This window comes from Cynocephalus volans, chromosome 3, assembly GCF_027409185.1.
Source record: "Cynocephalus volans isolate mCynVol1 chromosome 3, mCynVol1.pri, whole genome shotgun sequence".
Taxonomy (NCBI): domain Eukaryota; kingdom Metazoa; phylum Chordata; class Mammalia; order Dermoptera; family Cynocephalidae; genus Cynocephalus; species Cynocephalus volans.
The window spans coordinates 181,738,145-181,756,779 of record NC_084462.1 but is presented as its reverse complement, the minus strand read 5'-3'; the positions used below and the strand labels follow the sequence as shown (position 1 = coordinate 181,756,779).

The 18,635-nt window shown below is 42.0% G+C and overlaps 1 protein-coding gene and 1 non-coding gene across 4 annotated transcripts in view; one reads left to right on the top strand and one right to left on the bottom strand.

The window, feature by feature from the left end:
• Positions 1 to 18,635, bottom strand: part of TECPR2 (tectonin beta-propeller repeat containing 2) — a 109,619-nt gene that overhangs the window by 78,231 nt on the left and 12,753 nt on the right. The window lies entirely within an intron of this gene.
• LOC134374447 (small Cajal body-specific RNA 20) lies at positions 16,475 to 16,595 on the top strand. The gene has a single exon (XR_010023292.1). It is a non-coding gene; the product is annotated as a small Cajal body-specific RNA 20 (non-coding RNA).

Genomic DNA, 18,635 nt, shown 5'->3' with positions numbered 1-18,635 from the left:
GGTAATTTATATAGTAATCAATCTGCCAAATATGTAAGAATACCCTCCTCATTCTGGGTACCAAGTGAACTGCTACAGCAGTACAAACTAAAGTAGGTCACAGTCCCAGCCCTCTTAAAGCTTAGCTGTAGCAATGAGACATGCACATGAAAAGCCGCCTGTGGCAAGTGGGGGTGGTAATGACAGAGCTCACTTTCATCTGGTACTTTACAGCGTTCAGGGTATTTTCACAGGGTATAAATATATCTAATGCCAGATTGGGATATGGGTTAAGAGTTTTAGATCTTATGCAATAGGAAGGTAAAGGTGGATCCCTTGAAACTCCTGATTTTACCAGTGTATCAATTAAAGGTGTTTTTGATAACCCTGATTCCAAGCAGGATGGAAGAAGGAAGGAGTGGGGCCAGGCAGGAAGACCAAGCCAGAGTTAGCAAGAGCCTAGTCTAGAAAAGCACAAACAGAATGGGCACAAAGGCAGTAAAACCAGGACAGAGAGAGACTCCTTGTTCGAATGATGACAGCAACGATGAAAACAAACACAGCAGCTTTTCTTTATGAGTGTTTTCCTGTGCTGGACAACTTGTTAAGCACTTTACAAGCATTACTGAATCCTCAAACCACCTATGAGGGTAGGTGCTGTAGCTAGCCTCATTTTACAAATGAGGAGCTGAGCTCCGGAGAGGTATAGTGATTTACCTAAGGTTATACAGCTAGTGAGAATCAACAGCCAGGATTCACACCCAAGCATGACTCTCTCCAGAGGCCCTGCTCTGCCTCTGTGCTCTACGCTTTCTCTGTGAGTGAATCCAAAGAGCTGGTTGATGGATGGTCTGGTAGGCTTGTGGAGAGGAAGGAGAACGAAAGGACTTTTATGATCTGAAGCTGGTAAACATGAAACTGACGTTGGCAGAACTTACTGGCATTGCTTTGAAGGGGGAAAGTGACACAACGTGTCTTAGATATGTAGAGTCTTGACATGGAAGCAGGATGTTGAAAAGTCAATATTTTCCCTAGGAATTTGTAATTACAAAAACAACCACATCGGGATTCAAGATGACTTACTAGAGACAGTGCCATGTCATAGCACAAGTTCAAAAAGGTTGTGTAACTTTTCTGAATGGTTTGAAAATAAAAAAGATCATTTAAGTGAGCTGGAAGCCTCAATGTCTGTGTCCAGTGCTTATACATGTGCTTTTTAATAAACTAATGTGCTAAGCTTGAGTTCATGTCTTTTAATATAATTATTAATAAGTGTCATGATTCTTGGCCTAAGAACCAAAACATCCCAAGAATCTGATTGACACTTAACTACAGTTCAGATAGAAATGGAATATGAGAAAAAAAAAAAGAAAAAGAAAAAAAGAAACAGAATATGAGACTTCAACTTCACACAATACAATAGTCTAGCTATTCTGAAAAACATCCCTATTCAAACACCTAGAAACGCTGAGTAAGATACATAAAACATCCTTCTAAATGCATAGCTGAGTTTTCAAGAAAGGAAAGAAAATCCACAGGAGCCAAAACCAAAAAGATTGCTGCTCAACTAGAGCAGAAGCCAGCCCTGAAGCTACAAGCTGCAACTACTGGTGACTAGCTGGTGAGCACCAATAGCCTGGGTTCTCCAGCCTGAGCAGGGCTGATGAGGACAAGGCCTCAGCCCAGACGAGGTGGAACTAATAACCTCTGCAAAAGCCAGAACTCCTGGGCCGAGCCCGTGGCGCACTTGGTAGAGTGCGGCGCTAGGAGCGCTGCGACGCTCCCGCCGCGGGTTCGGATCCTATATAGGAATGGCCGGTGCACTCACTGGCTGAGTGCCGGTCACGAAAAAGACAAAAAAAAAAAAAAAAAAAAAAAAAAAAAAAAAGCCAGAACTCCTGAGGACTTAACACTAAGTGAAAGAGTAAGCTAGGGAAAAACCAATTTGCGGGCAAATGGAGCTGACAAGGAAACCTGTCTTATCTCAGGTACTGACTGAAGTATACATAAAAAAGAAGAATCTTTCCTGATAACCTGTAATCACATGCCTACCAAGCTCAGCATCAGAGTTTGAGTTTATTCTCCCTTTCCACTCAAAGGAAGCTCCACCCCAGTTAATCTGAAGGGCTTCTATGTCAATAGCACGTCAAGGTGCCTGGCAGAGGCAAATATAAACCCCACCTATGGCACACAGTCTCAATCCAGGTCTCTCAGGATTCTCACATGTTAGCACCAGCCAAATACCTCATAATTAGAAGTTACCATAGGGAAATAGGCCCTATGAAGAAGCGCCAATTAAAATAAGCAATAATGGCATTGATCAACCCCAGTATTTAATTTAGATTGAACAGACACAGAACATAAAATATTCTTTAAATGCTTAAAAAGATAAAAAATTGAAATGTAAGTGAAGAGCCACCTGTTATCAGAAATAGTCAAACAGAAATGAGAAAGAACCAAAAGAATTTAAAATCTCAGTGGATGTAATGGATAGCAGATTAGTTACAGCTGAAAAAAATGTATCGAATTAGATGACAGATCTGAGGAAATTATCTACAATGCAACAAAGAGAGATGAAAAGATAAAAAATATGACAGAGAAGTTGAGACATAGAGGATAGAATGTGAAGGTCCAATCTACATATAATTGGGATTCCAGAAGGAAAGAAAAAAAGAGAATAAGGGAAGGCAACATTGTCAGAGATAAAGACTAAAAATTGTCCAAAATTGATGAAAGACATTTATCCTGAGAAGCTCAAGCTCTGAACAAGATTAATAAAAAGAAATACATGCATATACATCTTGTAGTCAAACAGTATGTTTTAGCCCGTTTTGTGCTGCTATAACAGAAATATCTGAGACTGGGTAATTTATAAGGAAAACAGGTTTACTCGGCTTATGATTCTGGGACAGCTGCATTTGGCACGGGCCTCAGGCTGCTTTTACTCATGGCAGAAAGTGGCAGGCAGCCGGCAGGTACAAGCAGATCACATGGTGAGAGGAAGTAAGAGAGAGGAAGAAGGTGCCAGGGTCTTTTTAAGCAACGAGCTCTCGCAGGAACTAATTGAGGGAGAATTCACTCATTAATCTCCCCTCCCCCAGGGAGAGCATTAATCCATTCATGAGGGATCTGCCCCCATGACTCAATCAGTTTCCAATACTGCCACATTGGGGATCAAATTTCCACATGAGTTTTGGAGGGGAAAACACATCTAAAGTCCATCACAGTATAACCTCAAAGACAAGTTATTAATTACATAGATAAAAGGCAAACTACCACAAATGAATAATTATTTAAAGACAGACTTCTCAACAGCAACAGTGGAGTCCAAGAGACAGTAGACTATGATCTTCAAAGTGTTAAGAGAAGAATATCTGTTAACCTTGAATATTATAATTCGAACTATTCAAAGAGAGAAACATTTTCACACAGACAAAAATTTCAAAGTATGTAACTACTAAAACACCTTACTATAAGAACTCCTGAAAGAAGCACTCCAGGAAGGAGAAAAATGGTTGCAAAGGGAAAGACTGAGATATAAGAAAGAACAGTCAGCAAAGAAATGCGGAATATACTAAAAAGCATATGTACTTCACAGGGCCTCGTTTTCCAAAGTCTTGCAATTTCAAATATTGACCTTGCAAGGAGAGGAAATTTTCTTCAGGCTATAAGTCTCTGGTTTAAGATAAAGATTTGTGGCACAGCAGGTTGCTGGCTCAAGGACAGACTAGTTACTGATTGATATGTAAAGATACTGAGAAATTGCTGTAGGAAGGAATGTTTGCTAAGATCAAGCTTGTGTTGATAAGACCACTTAACTGTCTACTGGAATGTCATCTGGCTTGTTTCACTGAAAGTTACCAGCCTATACTGTTAAACAATAACCCCACCTATGTCTCTTCCTGTAACTTCCTGGTCTGGAAAATAAATGCAGGAAGGGAACCCCAATTTGGCATTAATTTCCCAAATGGAAGGGTTGGCTCTCACTTGAGTGTTCCCAGGGAAGTTAACCACTTCGGGGCTTCTCACTGCTCGGAAGAGATGGGCTTTGAGTAATCCTTTGCATCTCCATCACCAAGGAGAAGTGGGGTGACAAATCCGTGGGGGGCAAAGCAACACAAAGCAACAAAGAAACTGGTAAAAATGTGAGAGAATCTAAACAATGACCATAAAATATACAACAATAATAATGTCCAAATTAAGTGGTTAAAAAGAACTAAAGTATTAGGCAGTTAAATGTATGACAAGAAAGGCCAGACAGAGACATCGTAAGTAATCTACAGACCAATATCCTTTATGATAATAGTCACAAAAATTATTAACAAAATATTAGAAAAATAAATAAAGCAAGATTAAAAAAAAAGGATAATGCACCATGACAAAGTGAGGTTTACCACAGTAATGCAAGGTTAGGTAAATATCCAAATACATACATAATAATATACCACATTAATAAATATACCACATACAGCAGTCCAGTTAGCTCAGCTGGTTAGAGCACAATGTTGGTAACACCAAGGTCAAGGGCTCAAATTGCTGTACCGGCCAGGCACAAAAGAAAGATAAAATAAAATAATAAATAAATAAGTAAATATACCACATAGAAAAGCATACCACATAGAATAAAATATAACATACCATATAAAGGAGAAAAATCATATTATCATCTTGATAGATTCAGAAAAAGCATCTCACAAACTTTAACACTCATCATGATTAAAAAAAACTCAGAAAACTAGGAGTTAAAAAAAAAGAAAGAAAACTAGGAGTATAAATAAGTAGAAATAAAAACCATCTATGAGAAACCTACAGTTAATGTAATAGTGAAAGACTAGATGCTGAGGCAAGGCTGTTCACTGTCACTGGGACATTATACCAGAGGTCCTAGCCAATGCTCCAAGTCAAGTAAAAAAACTAAAGGCATTAAACAGAAAGGTGAAGCAAAACTGTCTTTCTTCCTAGGCAGACACAATCATGTATGTAGAAAATCCCAAGAAATCTATAAAACAGAATACATGCAACATATTAAAAAATCAACTGTATTTCTATACACTAGCAGCAAAATATCTGAAAATGAAATAAAACTGTTGAATGCTTCTTACATTATCTGTGAAGTGATATAATATTACTTGAAGGTAGACTGTGATAAGTGAAAGACATATATTGTGAACACTAGAGAAATCACTAAAAAAAAAAAAAAAAAAAGAAAAGTAGAACCTAATAAACCACAATGGAAATAAAATGTAAATATGAAAAAATAATTAATCTAAAAGACAGCAGGAAAAAAGGGAAAAAAACAAGGGAAAAAAATAGGTGGAATAAGTAGAAAACAATTAAGCAGACAGTAGATTTAACAGGTGGTTCTCAACTAGGGGTAAGAGATTGTCAAACTGGATTAAGAAAGTACAACCCAACTTTACACTATCTACAAGAAATGCACTTTAGATATAAAAGCACAGATATTCTAAAGGTAAAAGAATAAAGAAAGATAATACTATGTAACTCTAATTATAAGAAAGCAGGGGGCCGGCTCCGTGGCGCACTTGGAAGAGTGCAGCGCTTGGGAGCGCAGTGGCGCTCCCGCCGCGGGTTCGGATCCTATATAGGAATGGCCGGTGCGCTCACTGGCTGAGTGCGGTGCGGGCGACACCACGCCAAGGGTTGCGATCCCCTTACTGGTCACAAAAAGACAAAAAAAAAGAAAGCAGGGCTGGCTATATTAATACAAGACAAGGTAGACCAGGAATATTACCAAGATAAAAACAGACATGTTATAGTGATAAAAAATCACTTCAACAAGACATAACAATCCTAAATGTTTAGGTACCGAAAAACAAAGCTTTAAAATACATGAAGCAATAACACAACAATGTAAATGTATTGAGTGCCACTGAACTATACACTTTAAAATGGTAAATTTTATGTTACATATATCCCATCAAAATTTTAAAAATACTCAAAGCAAAAATGGACAGAACTGAAATGAGAAAAATAACACAATTTCAGTTGCAGATTTCAATACTCTTCTCAGGGTAACAGCCAAAACAAGCAGACAACACATCAGTAATGCTGTAGAAGACTTGACAGACTTGACCTATACTATTATATTAGTTAGGCCCACTGAAAAGCAGTCCCTGAAGATGAAGTTAGACAAGACATTCATTTGGAGAAACATCTGTGAGGGAAAAGGGGAAGTAGTTGGAGAAGGCAGGAAGAATTGTCAGGTCACGAGGCTGGTCTGTAACCTGGGAAGAAGAGAGAAAAGGAAGGAGGGTGGAAGAGGTAAATCTCAGACTGAAGTACAATTTAAGAAAGTTTTGGCCAAGTCAATGGGGTTGCCTGGAGCCAAAGTCACCTGGCAGAGGAGTCACCTGTTTCACAGGAATGGACCTGCCTTAGCAGCCCTGCTGCTCTCAGTCAATGACTGGGAGAAGGCAGTAGGAAGCATGGCCCTGGGATGCACGCGGTGGTGGATTTAGAGCACGGCAGCATGGGCTGCCGTGAATTATGCTCCCCACAGCAGGACAGAGTGACTGAAATTAGATTATTAGCAAGGGACAGACGGACTAAAAAGACATTGACAATATTTTATTTTATTTAAAGAGATATAATACGTGGTAGCTATTTTTTTTATGTATCAGGACACACAACATCTCTTTTAAGATACCCAAACATTTAAGGCTCAAATCCACCATTGATATATATTTTAGCAGTATCTGTATTTCATAAAACCAATCCTTCATTTTACAAATTATTTAAAAATGGCTTTTTACTGCACTAACACCACTAAAATACCAATTTAGTATTGCCTTTCATACAAGTCTGCAAAAAGAGATAGACTTTAATAACATCAAATAGCCTATCTAAAAGTACTGCTAAAGTCTAAAATGAGATGTACATTGAAGTATGGTTGAAAGTTGTCTTTACTGATGACTTCACTGTGCTTAACGTGGGGATACAGACAAGGGTACTGCTTTCAGAGAGGTCTCACAGTATAGGAAAAGGAGCAAGACCCATCAACAAATACAAGAACACAGCATTATCGGTCATTGACGCTCACGTACAGGTGGGTTATGGAGAGGACATGGTCAGCTCTGACAGGTGCAGACAAGGGAAGGGCAGGCAAGGCTACTGCCTTTACAGCAACAGTTAGCTGAATACGAAGTGCCCCATTATATGCTATTCTCTTTGTTTTCATTTTTTGAAATAATGAAATATGGTCACATACACATGACTTCATGTAACATGACACAAGCAATTTAAAGAGTTGTCATAAAATGAACAACATGGAATCTCCATCTAGCTTGGCAAAGGGACTGTTAACAGCACCTTTGAAGCTCCCGCCATGTGCCTCTCCCTGACCGAATGAATACTCCACCCCATGGAAACCACTCTCCTGAAACTGGGATTAATTACTCCCTTGCTTTTCTTCATAGCTTTACCACAGGTGTGCATGTCTTCAAACACTAGGTTGTGTAATTTTACCTAACACACAGACTCACACTGGTAAATTAAAACATGAAGGGCCCTCAACCTTCCTGACCCAGATGCTCAATCTTTTTAGTGTCTTGCTGTTGATTAGCCCAGGGAGATTGTTTCATGATCATCTAATACACAACAGATTGAACTTTACGCCCAAAAGCCAATGTATTATTTTACAATGAATTACTGGTCATATAAACCAGAATGCACAGAGAGGTACGACTGTACATTCCTCCCCTCCGGCTGATCTATGTGGGTAGCAAGTTTTACTCCAAAAGCTGCTTGGCAAGAATGGAGCAATTTCTGATCAAACCACTGTTAAGAGTTAGAAGATCTCAGGAAGGATCCCACAGCAAGAGTCACTTGAGGCACACATCTCTGCCAAGGGCCAGCCACACCAAAGGGATCCCAGCTGTCAAAAGGATCTGCTCCACTGCACAAGCAATTCGGCCTGATTTTTAGTTTTCCCAAGTCACACAGCAGACTGTGAAGGTTCTTCAAAAAATTCACGGAAAAACAGAATTAAAACACAATATGAATCTCTCCATGAACTTTTTGAAGTGCCCTCATATATACTCCCTTCCTTTGTCACATCTCTTTTTTTGATATGGGGTCAGTTCAGTCTTCCTCTGGCTGGGGAGCCATTCTCCTATCTCTTGCAGATGGCTCTGCCCATCTCTGATCTCACCTATTACGTGTTAAACTCTCCTATTTCCTTTATTTCCTACTTCTTAGGCAGCACATACTGTTGCCTTCACTGTAGCAACATAAATTTCTCAAACAGAAATCCAGTAATCAAAAAACTGAAGGAAAACAAAAGGCTTTTGATTTGAAAGGTGCCAGGAAGGGTTTTCTGGACAAACACCTCACTACTGGGGTAGCATTCAGTTAACCTTCTTAGGCTCCCTGGCAGGCATTTTTCCTCTAATACACAGAACAAAACCACATCAGGAAAAAGTGTTCTTTGTGAGCAGGTTCATGGGAACTATGAAGTCTGACAAAGCTTTCTTTATGAGCTTCTTTTGGAAGGGCAAAGCTTAAGCTTCAATAGAAACTGCTAGCATACCAAATAACTAACAGATCTGAAATATTTTGAAATATTTAAGAAGACCAAATAAGACATGAATTCACTTAATTCATAAGAATTGTTTCACTATTTTTCTTCTTTTACAAACAAAAAACAACTGTTTAAAGTTTGAATATTCATACAATCTTTTTTTCTTTTTTTGTTTTTGTGGCAGCTGGCCGGTATGGGGATCTGAACCCTTGACTCTGGTGTTATAACACTGAACTCTGGTCAACTGAGCTAACTGGCCAGGCCTAATATGAATTTTTAATGATCTCAAAGTTAAACAAAGGTATCTGTTGCTTTTCTGGAATAATTTTCTTAACTCCATAAAGCAAAACAAAGTAGGGAATCTCCACTGGAGTTGAAGGAAAGAATGTAGGGCTTGGGACTCTATCACTAGAGAAGATCTTAAAGAGAAAGAGATGAGACAAATTACCTGTAAAGGAAAACAATTAGACTGCCAACAGAAGCCACAGCAGTCAAAAGTTGGGCATAACACTTCTACAGTACCTCTTTAAGAAACAAGATAATCATATGAAGTGAGGTAGGGATCCAGTTTCATTTTTTTCTCCCATATTCATATTCAACTCTCCCACACCATTTATTGGAAAAGACTTTGTAGCACCACCTTTGCAATTACTCAAGTATCCGTATACATGTGGGTCTGCTGACTTCTCACTGTGGTTTTTTTTTTTTTTTTTAATTTTTATTGGATCAAAATTGATTATACATATTTTTGGGGTTCAACATTGAGATATGTTGATCAAATCAATATTACTAGCATATATATTGTTACAAATTGTAATTATTCTTTATGCCCCTTGTCTAATCCCACCCCATCCCCCTGTTCCTCCCCCCTCTCCCCTCTAATCACCCTAGATTTCTTCTCTCCCTCTAAAAAAGTAATGGTTACTCTGTTGATTTGCTGCCCAAATGATCTGTCCAATGCTGAGATGCATGATCAGGTCCCCCAACACTATCATAGAGCAGATGTCTCTTCCATCACTATGAAATGGGCTCTGTGGAGACAGACATCCTCCTCCTTTCTTTATCTCTGCTGGTGACTCTCCTTGGGTCAACTCACTCCAGTGGCTGGTGGACCATCTGCGTGGTGGATGTGGCATCTAGCTGCCTTCACGGCAGCCATGGTTATCATGGTAGCTGTGGTGGGCCACACACATGGAGATGTTTTTGGCCTGCTCCATGGTGCTGGCAGTGTGTCTGGTTGTGGATAGTGTCCGATCCCCGGTTCCATGCCCTGGGTCCCCGAGTGGGTCCTGAGGTGCTGGCACAGTGTGCCTGGTTGTGGGAGGGGGGTCCAGTTCCCTAGGCAAGCCCAGAGGTGCTGGCGCAGTGTGCCTGTTTGTGGGAGGGGGTTTTGGTCTCCTCCATGCCTCGGGTCTACAGCAGGCTCCAAGGCACTGGTGTGGTGTGCCTGGTGGTAGGAGGGGGATCCGGTCCCCTTCTCCATGCCCCGGGCCCCAGCGTGGGCCCCAAGGTGCTGGCATGGTGTGCCTGGTTGTGGGAGGGTGGTTTGGTCCCCTTCTACATTCCCTGGGTCCCCAGTCAGGACCTGAGGTGCTGGCGAGGTGTGCCTGTTTGTGGGAGAAAGGTTTGGTCCACTTCTCCATACCTTGGACCCCTGGGTGGGCCCTAATGCGCTATCCTGGCATGCCTCATTGTGGGAGGGTGGGTTCAGTCCCAACTCCTTATCCTGGATCCCTGGGTAGGCCCCGAGGTGCTGGCATGGTGAGGCTAGTTGTGGGATGGGGGTCTGGTCCCCTTCTTCATGCCCCAGGTCCCTGGGTGGGCCCTTAGGCACTGGCATGGTGTGCCTGGTTGTGGAAGAGGGTCTGGTCCCATTCTCCATGCCTCAGGTCCCTGGGTGGTTCCCAAGGTGCTGGCACAGGGTGCCTGGTTGTGGGAGGGGGGTCTGGTCCAATTCTCCATGCCTTGGTTCCCTGGGTGGGCCCTGAGGTGTTGGCGTGGTGTGCCTGGTTGTGGGAAGGGTGTCTGGTCCCTGGCTGCTAGCCCCGGGTCTCCACCCCATTGGCCGGGTGGGCCTCTAGGCATTGGTGGTGTGCCTGTATGCAGAAGTGGGGTCTGGTCCTTGGCTCCAATACTCGGGTTCCTGGATAGGGCTCCAAGGTGCTGGTAGTGTGAGTGGTTGTGGGCAGGGGTCCTGCCCCTGGCTTCATGCCTCATGTCCCCTGGTGGGCCCCAAGGCATCCATGATGTGCCTGGGCCAGAACTAAGTTTTTGTCTTTTGCTTACTTCTGACATGGGGGAACTTCCTGGGGTACTAGTACTTGACCTGTGTTGCTGCTTTGCTGCTGTTTCCCTAGGGAAGGCTTTTTGTGCAGCTCAGGGTTTAATGGTTGACCTTATAGGTACTTCCGGCTCTCCAGATACTCGTGCACCTGGGCTGTGTAGAAACTCTGATCTGGGCCTGAGTTTTTTCATCCAACTGTACCCCATGCAATTCTGCATTCCCAACCAGTCTCCTCTGAGTGGTCCTACACTGATTGAGGGGCAGACTGGCTGTCCTTGCTGTGTTCCAGTGTTCTCCCAGTGGGCCTGTCTCCCCCACCGCCCGTGCTCCAAACACTTCCCATGGGACGGGCCGTGCACCAGTCCCTTGTGCTGACTCACCGGCCTCCTTTTTTCAGCTGTTCTGGCTCCTTGCTCCTGCATGGGTCCACAGGAACCCCATTAGTGGTCTTGCTGTCCTGGGGGCCACCAAAGTCCTCTTCTCCCCTGCTGCCTCCAAGTAATTCCATCTAAAGGGCACAGCTGCGGCTTCTGCTGGCTCCTGCTCCATGTGCTCCAGCATTAAAGTGGCCATGGCCCGAAACACTGAGAGCAGTTTTTTCTTTCTTTTTGTGGTTTCTCCCACCTTCATGAGTTCCATAGGTCTCTCCTCCTCTTTATCTGAGCTCCAGCAGCCCCAGCTTAGCTGATGTTACATTTTCATAGCTGTAAATTTGTTGATTTGTGGGAGAGTGACGCTGGGGACCATCTACTCTGCCATCTTGACCAGAAATCTCCCTCACTGTGTTCTAATGATCTATTTACCTTTTCTCATGCTAACACCACATTGCCATAACCGAAGCTTTATAAATCTTGTTACCAGTACAATAACTTCTCCCATCTTGTTCTCTTTTTTCACTAATATCTTGACTATTTTACCCATTACAATTTCATATACATTTTAAAATCAGCTTGTCAGTTGCCATTAATAAAAAAAACTGTTGGAATTAATTTGAACTTAGGTCAATTCAGGGAGAATGAACATCTAATAAAACATATTTTTACTGTGAGTCACTGTCAAAAATATTTGAAAGCTAAATTCTCAGCAGCCAATGAATTGAAACAATCCATGCTAAGAAGGACACCAGTGAAACCCTGTATTATAATGCTACCGAAATACCAGAATGTGTATCACAGGCTCCTAATCATCAGATCAACAGAGAAAGATACAGGCAGGCATTAGGCAAATGTATCTTTGCCTGATATGACGAGACAAAAACTCTCATTTCTGCATCATTTAAAAAAATATACCAAGTATATTATATTATTATGAAATATTCGTAACACTCTAAAGCATGAGTTTTCTGACTGGAAAATATCCCAGACACATTTCCAGGCCATGGCCTTTCCCTCCTTCTTCCTGGAATACTCCACCCCACACATTTCGACATGGTGTGCTGGTCACTCTCTTTAGGTTTTTGTTCGACTGTCACCTTCTGAGTCTGACCTTCCCTGGACTTCCTGTCTAAAACGGCAACCACCCCTTTTGGCACTCCTTATCCCCTTCTCTGGTTTATTTTCCCCCTAAAGCTTCCCACCGTCTTGTTTGTTCATTTGTTTATATATCTGGTTGACTTTTGCTGTAGACTGGATGCTTCCCCAACCTCATTGAGGCTTAATCCCCACTGTTAACTGTTGAGGGTGGGAAATCCTATTGTGATAATTGAAAGGTGGGGCCCTGAAGAGGTGATTAGGCTGTAAGATCATGCCCTAGTGAATGGATTAATAATGGTGGTCAGGGACGTGATTCTTAGGGACTTAAAAGGGGAGCATGAAGAGTCTGTCCCTCTCTCTGCTCCACCATTTTCTACCACGTGAGACCCCTGGGTCACTGTCACCACCACCAAGGCCTTCATCAAATGTGTTCCCTGGACTTTGGACTTCCCAGCCTTCAAAACTGTAAGCAATAAATTTTGTTTTCTTATAAATTACCCAGTTCCAGGTATTTCGTTATAAGCAACAGAAATGAACTAATACAGAAAATTAGTACCAGAGAAGCAGGGTGTTGCTTATAACAAATACTTGAAAATGTGGAAATAGCTTTGGAACTGGGTGTTGAGGAGAGGCTGGAAGAATCTGGAGGAGCAGGCCAGAAAAAGCCTAGCTGCTGGTGGGAATTTAGAGGACAAGAAAACCAGGGAAAGTTTGCAACTTTTTAGAGACTGGTTACATGGTGGTGAGCAGAATGCTGATAAAAATAATGGACTGTAAAGACCATTCTAAGGAGGTCTCAAATAGAAATAAGGAGTTTATTAGAAACTGGGGCAAAGATCACCCTTGCTATGAAATGGTAAGGAACTTGGCCGCATTCTGTTCATGCCCAAAAGCTTTATGAAATGTGGAACTTCAAGGTGCTGACCCAGGGTACTTGGCGAAGAAATTTCTAAACAGCAAAGCACTAAGGAAGCTGCATGGCTACTTGTAACAGCCTGTGCTGAGTTATGGCGGCAAAGGCGTGATCTAAAGCCAGAATTTAAAAGGGAAGCAGAGTGTACAGATTTAGAAAATTTGCAGCCTGCCATGTGATAGAGAAGAAAAGAGCATTTTCAGGAGAAAAATCCAATGGTGCAGCAGAGAAACTGGTTGCCAAAGACATTAGCATGGCTATGAGGAAGCCAGGTGCTAATAGCCAAGCTAATAGTAGATAGGCCCTGAGGGCATTTCAGAGATCTTGGAGGCTGAGCCTTCCATTAGAGGCCCAGAGGTCTAGGGAGACAGAATGGTCTAGGGGAACAGGCCCAAGGTGCCTTCCACAGGCTCACCGCCCAGGGCCACCTCAGGAAGCTGCTTCCAGCACCAACAGGCCAGCTGCTTTGATTCCCTCAGCTGTGGCTAAATTGGCACCAGGTGTGGCTGGACCCACAGCTTTGGAAAATACAAACTGGAAGCCTTGGCAGCGTCCATGTGGTATTAGGTCTGCAGGCTCGCAGAATAACTAGAGCTGCGGAGGCTTGGGAACCTCCACCCCAATTTCAAAGGATGTATGGGAAAGCCTGGAGGCCCAGAAAGAGATCTGTAGGCAGAGTCACTGCACAGAGACTTCATTAGGGCAATGATGCACAGAAACGTGGGGTCAGAGTTGCAGTAGAGAAACCCCTTCAGTGCCATGCCTGGTGGAGCCGTGAGAGCGGGACCACCATGGAGACCCTGGAAATGTGGAGCTACCAGTATGCAACACTAGCCTGCAAGGGCTGAAGCATCATTTGAGACCAGGAAAGCCACAAAAGTGGAGCTGCCTGAGGACTTAGGGACCCAACTCCTACACCAGTGTGCAGAAGATGCCAAACATGGAATCAAGGTACACAATTCACCAGCTTTGAGATTTAATGCCTGTTATCCTGGGTTTCGGACTTGTTTGGGACCTGTTACCCCTTTCTTTTGGCCTATTTCTCCTGTTTTAATGGGAATATGTTCCCTATACTTGCCCCACCATTGTATCTTGGAAGTAGACAACTTGTTTTTGATTTCACAGTTGGGACTTTGAACCTTGGACTTTGAGATGAAACGAGACTTTGGGGATGAAATGAACGTATTTGTATATGAAAAAGACATGAGTCGGGGGGTCAGGGGCAGAATGCTGTAGACTGAACGCCCCCCACCAACCTCACTGAAGCTTAATCCCGAATGTTAACTGTTGAGGGTGGAAAATCCTATTACAGTAATTGAAAGGTGGGGCCTTGTAGAGGTGATTAGGTTGTAGGATCATGCAGCAGAGTCTGTCCCTCTCTCTGCTCCACCATTTTCTGCCACGTGAGACCCCTGGGTCACTGTCACCACCACCAAGGCCTTCACCAAATGTGTTCCCTGGACTTTGGACTTCTCAGCCTCCGAAACTATAAGCAATAAATTTTGTTTTCTTATAAACTACCCAGTTCCGGTTATTCTGTTATAAGCAACAGAAACAGACTAATAGAACTTCTCTTAGGTTCTTGCCAGTAGACTCTAAGCTCCATGAGGGCAGAGACTGCTTACTGTGCTCCCAACCACATCTCCAGGACCTAAAACGGGCACATAGTAAGCACTCAATAAATACTTGAATGGAATTCACTAGGGAAGCAAGCATGGAAAAGTTGCAAAAATGAGAACTAGCATTCCACCATCAGGCATCATGCTGTGGTTAGTGCGAAGACAATTCTGAAGGCAAACCCACGAAATTTCAACAACTTGCTGAATGCTAAGAAGAGAGATACCAGATATTTAATTTTAAAACAGAAAATCAGAAACTCAAGTATCTTTTTGATCTATGCTTACACATGTCACACCCATATATTTAACAAGTTTATAACATTTTTATATTTGTTATTAGCTTCTCACAACATTTTCTTAGTACTTTTGGCATTTCTTGTTTTTCCATCTGCCCCCTCCCACTAACTTCTGTGGAAAAAGAAAAGGTTTCCAAAAGCACTATTCTTGAAAATACATGCCAGGTTATATTTACCACATAAAAGGTCTGCTTTCTTTGTTAGGAACATAATTTCATTTAAAAACATGATCTTTCCAAGGTCCAGGGTTCAATCCCTGTACCGGCCAGCCACCAAAAAAAAAAAAAAAAAAAAGATAAAAACACAATCTTTCATCCATGCTATACACGGATTTATTAGAAGTAAACTAACTTCTATTTACCTCCCCATAAAGTCTTAAGATTTTCCCTAAACTAAAACTAACTGATGCATCTTTCTATTTTCATTTGGACATTCCAAAGAGCCCAATTGTTGTCTTCTATATCCAGAGACTTGCATGGAAGCTCTGCCTCCTCTCACAGGAAGTCAGTACAACTGTCAGGCAATCAGATGTGTGGCATGGAGCAGGAATCTTATGGTTTCTTTATCTGTAAAACATGCGGATTACACCTCATGATTCTAAGACCCAGCCAGCTCTGAGGACAATAATAGCAACATATTTAATTCATCTCTAGGATCCCACAGCTAATAACTGGCAGCCAAAGCTCAAAACAAATCCTTGTGTTGTTATATTTACTTTTTTTTTTTTTTTTTTTAATATTCCCTTTCATATTCCCTCCCTCATCCTAGTCTCAATCTCTACCTGGAGTTAAGTAACCATGATGAAAATTCCTCTAGATCCCTTCCTTTGCATTTTACACACAGATATACAGCTTTGTTTTCAAACTCTAAAATCTATGTTCTTTTGAAAACAGAAATTTTATTTTATACTTCCTTGTGACTCTCCGCAATTATAAGTTTTATATTCTATTCACAGGATGTGCTCAAAAAATGCTTTTGATAATCAGGCTTACCAGATGTGGATTTTGGCCTCAGTAAAGTACATTTTTTAAGACCCCTCAGTAAAGGAGAACCAGCTAAAATCTTTACATAAGATTTTCCAGAGTCTCTTTCTAGTCTGTTGGGTACAGTAATTTGTGCTGGCTTCCCTCAAATTCTGGTTGACCCTGCAGAGGCTGTCCTACCATATCACATTCCTTCCAAGCTCATAGGGCTCATATATGATATGTAGAAAACTAATTCTAGGTAAAACTGTAAAACTGGCAGTCAGGTGTAATTTGTAGTTTCATTCTTGAGAGCACTAAACCTTTGCTTCTTTAATTTTAGGGTTTTTTTCAGTTTGATGACAGAAATTTTTTAAATAATTATATAGTTTTTAAAAAAGACAACAAAGGGCCTCTCTCCCATGGGGCTGTAGGGAGGTCTTTTTCTCCTCAGCCAGGGCTGGAGGCCCTGAGGATCACCACTGGTACTGCCACAAGCTGGGCAACCCTGTTTTCCTACCTCAGACATCTGTAGTTGCTGGGAGCCCCCACTTGGTCTGTACCAGGCATGCTTACCCCAGAACCAGACTAGAGTCTTAAGTGGCAGCATGGGGCATGGGACCTCTGGAGTTCTTTGGGCACTGCCAGGCTCTCATGTGCTGATCCTGCCCTGGGTTGCCCCCAAAATAGCATGGCACCCTGCCTGCCCCACAGGCAGGATGTATGCCCACCCAACAAGCGGTCATCTCGCACAAAGATGCCTGGGAGTGAGCAGGCCTCACCTCTAGCCCTTCTACTGAACAACCACTTTGGCCCCAGTGGATGGTACCAGGAGGGAGGTGTCTGGAGTAGGGACTTGTGAGGTAGAAGAGAGGATGAAGCATTTGAAAGCAGCAGCATCTGAGGCCACCTAACTCAAAGGACACTTGCCATTTTCCTCTGTCCGGATTAACATGGGTGCCAGTGTGCAGTCCTGTTCACTGCTCACAGCGGTTGTCTCTCACACAGGGTCTGTACAGGACTGCCCGGCAGCGGGCAGTGAGAAAGAGCCGAGGGTGGATGCTGGTGGAGCCCCACAGGCATCAGGGCAAGGAAGTCAGACCTGACAATACACTGGCTGCAAGCCAAGGCCCGGTTCTAAGCAATAGCTGTATCCAGTGGGACAGCTCCAGGGCCACAGTGGTGAGCTGTGTCATCCAGCCCAGCACTTGCCTCAGGAGAGTTTTCTATAGTGAAGTCCTCACTTCATCAGTTGACAAGATTGTGTTTTAGGAAAGTTCTGAAGTTCTAAAACTATTTTCTTCATTAAAAAAAGTTATTATTTTGTTCTAAAAGCAATAAATCACTTTGTGGTGGAGGGGAGGAAGACAACAAAATGGTCAATGAAACACACATGCCTTATAAACGAGAACTAGTTTGTAATAGCAACCTGGGTAAGAAGTCCAAATTCCAATAATGCACTCTAAAACTTAATGCCAGAGGTTACCTAATAGTGAATTAAAACCCAAGGAGATAGTAAAACTACTCTACAGTGTTAGTTAGAAGTCAGAATAGTCACCTTGGGGAGAGGTACCGAATGGGAGGTGGCACAAAAGAAGCTTCGGGGGTGCTGGAAATGTTCTATATCTTGATCTGGGTGACTACACAAGTAAATACATTTAAATTCATCAAATTGTACACAAGATTTGTAAACTTTATTTAAATTATACTTCAATAGAAAGGTTAAAAAACAAAAGTAAAACACAAGGGCCTGGAAAGCCTGGTCTAATTTGAATTTGTTGAGGTGTATTTTATGACTCAGGACATGGTCTATCTTGGTAAATGTTTCATGCGCACCTGTGAAGAATGTGTATTCAGCTCTTGTTGAGTGGAGCCTAAATGTCAATGAGATCAAGTTTGTTGACAGTGTTCTTCAGTTTTATATATCCTTGTTGATTTTCTGTCTACTACAGTACTTCTATTCCTGCAAGAATATTGAAATCTCCCACTATAATGGACGATTCGTCTACTTTTTCTTTCAGTTATGTCAGCTTTTGCTTTGTGTACTGTGAAGCTCTGTTTTTAAGGAACATGTACATTCAGGACTGCTATGTCTTCTTGGTGAACTGACCCTGTTATCATTATGCAATGTCTCCCTTTATTCCTGATGATTTCTTTGCTCGAAAGACAATCTTGATATTAATATAGCCACTCCAACTTTTTGTTGATTACTGTTAACTTGGTGCATCTTTTTCCACTGTTTTATTTTCACTCACCTACATCATTATATTTTAATTGAATTCCTCATAGACAACATATAGTTGGTTCATGATTTTTTAATCCACTCTGATCATTTCTTTGTTTTTTGGGGGTTTTTTCGTTTGTTTGTTTTTAGCAGCTGGCTGGTATGGAGATCCGAAACCTTGACTTTGGTGTTATAAGGTTGTACTCTGATAATTTCTTTTAATTGACATGTTTAAATAATTTGCATTTAATGTAACTATTAGCTTTATCATTTTGTTTTCTGCTGTTCTTCTCTTTTTCCTTCTTTGTTTCTCCTTTTCTGCTTTCCTGTGAGTTGTTTGAACCTTT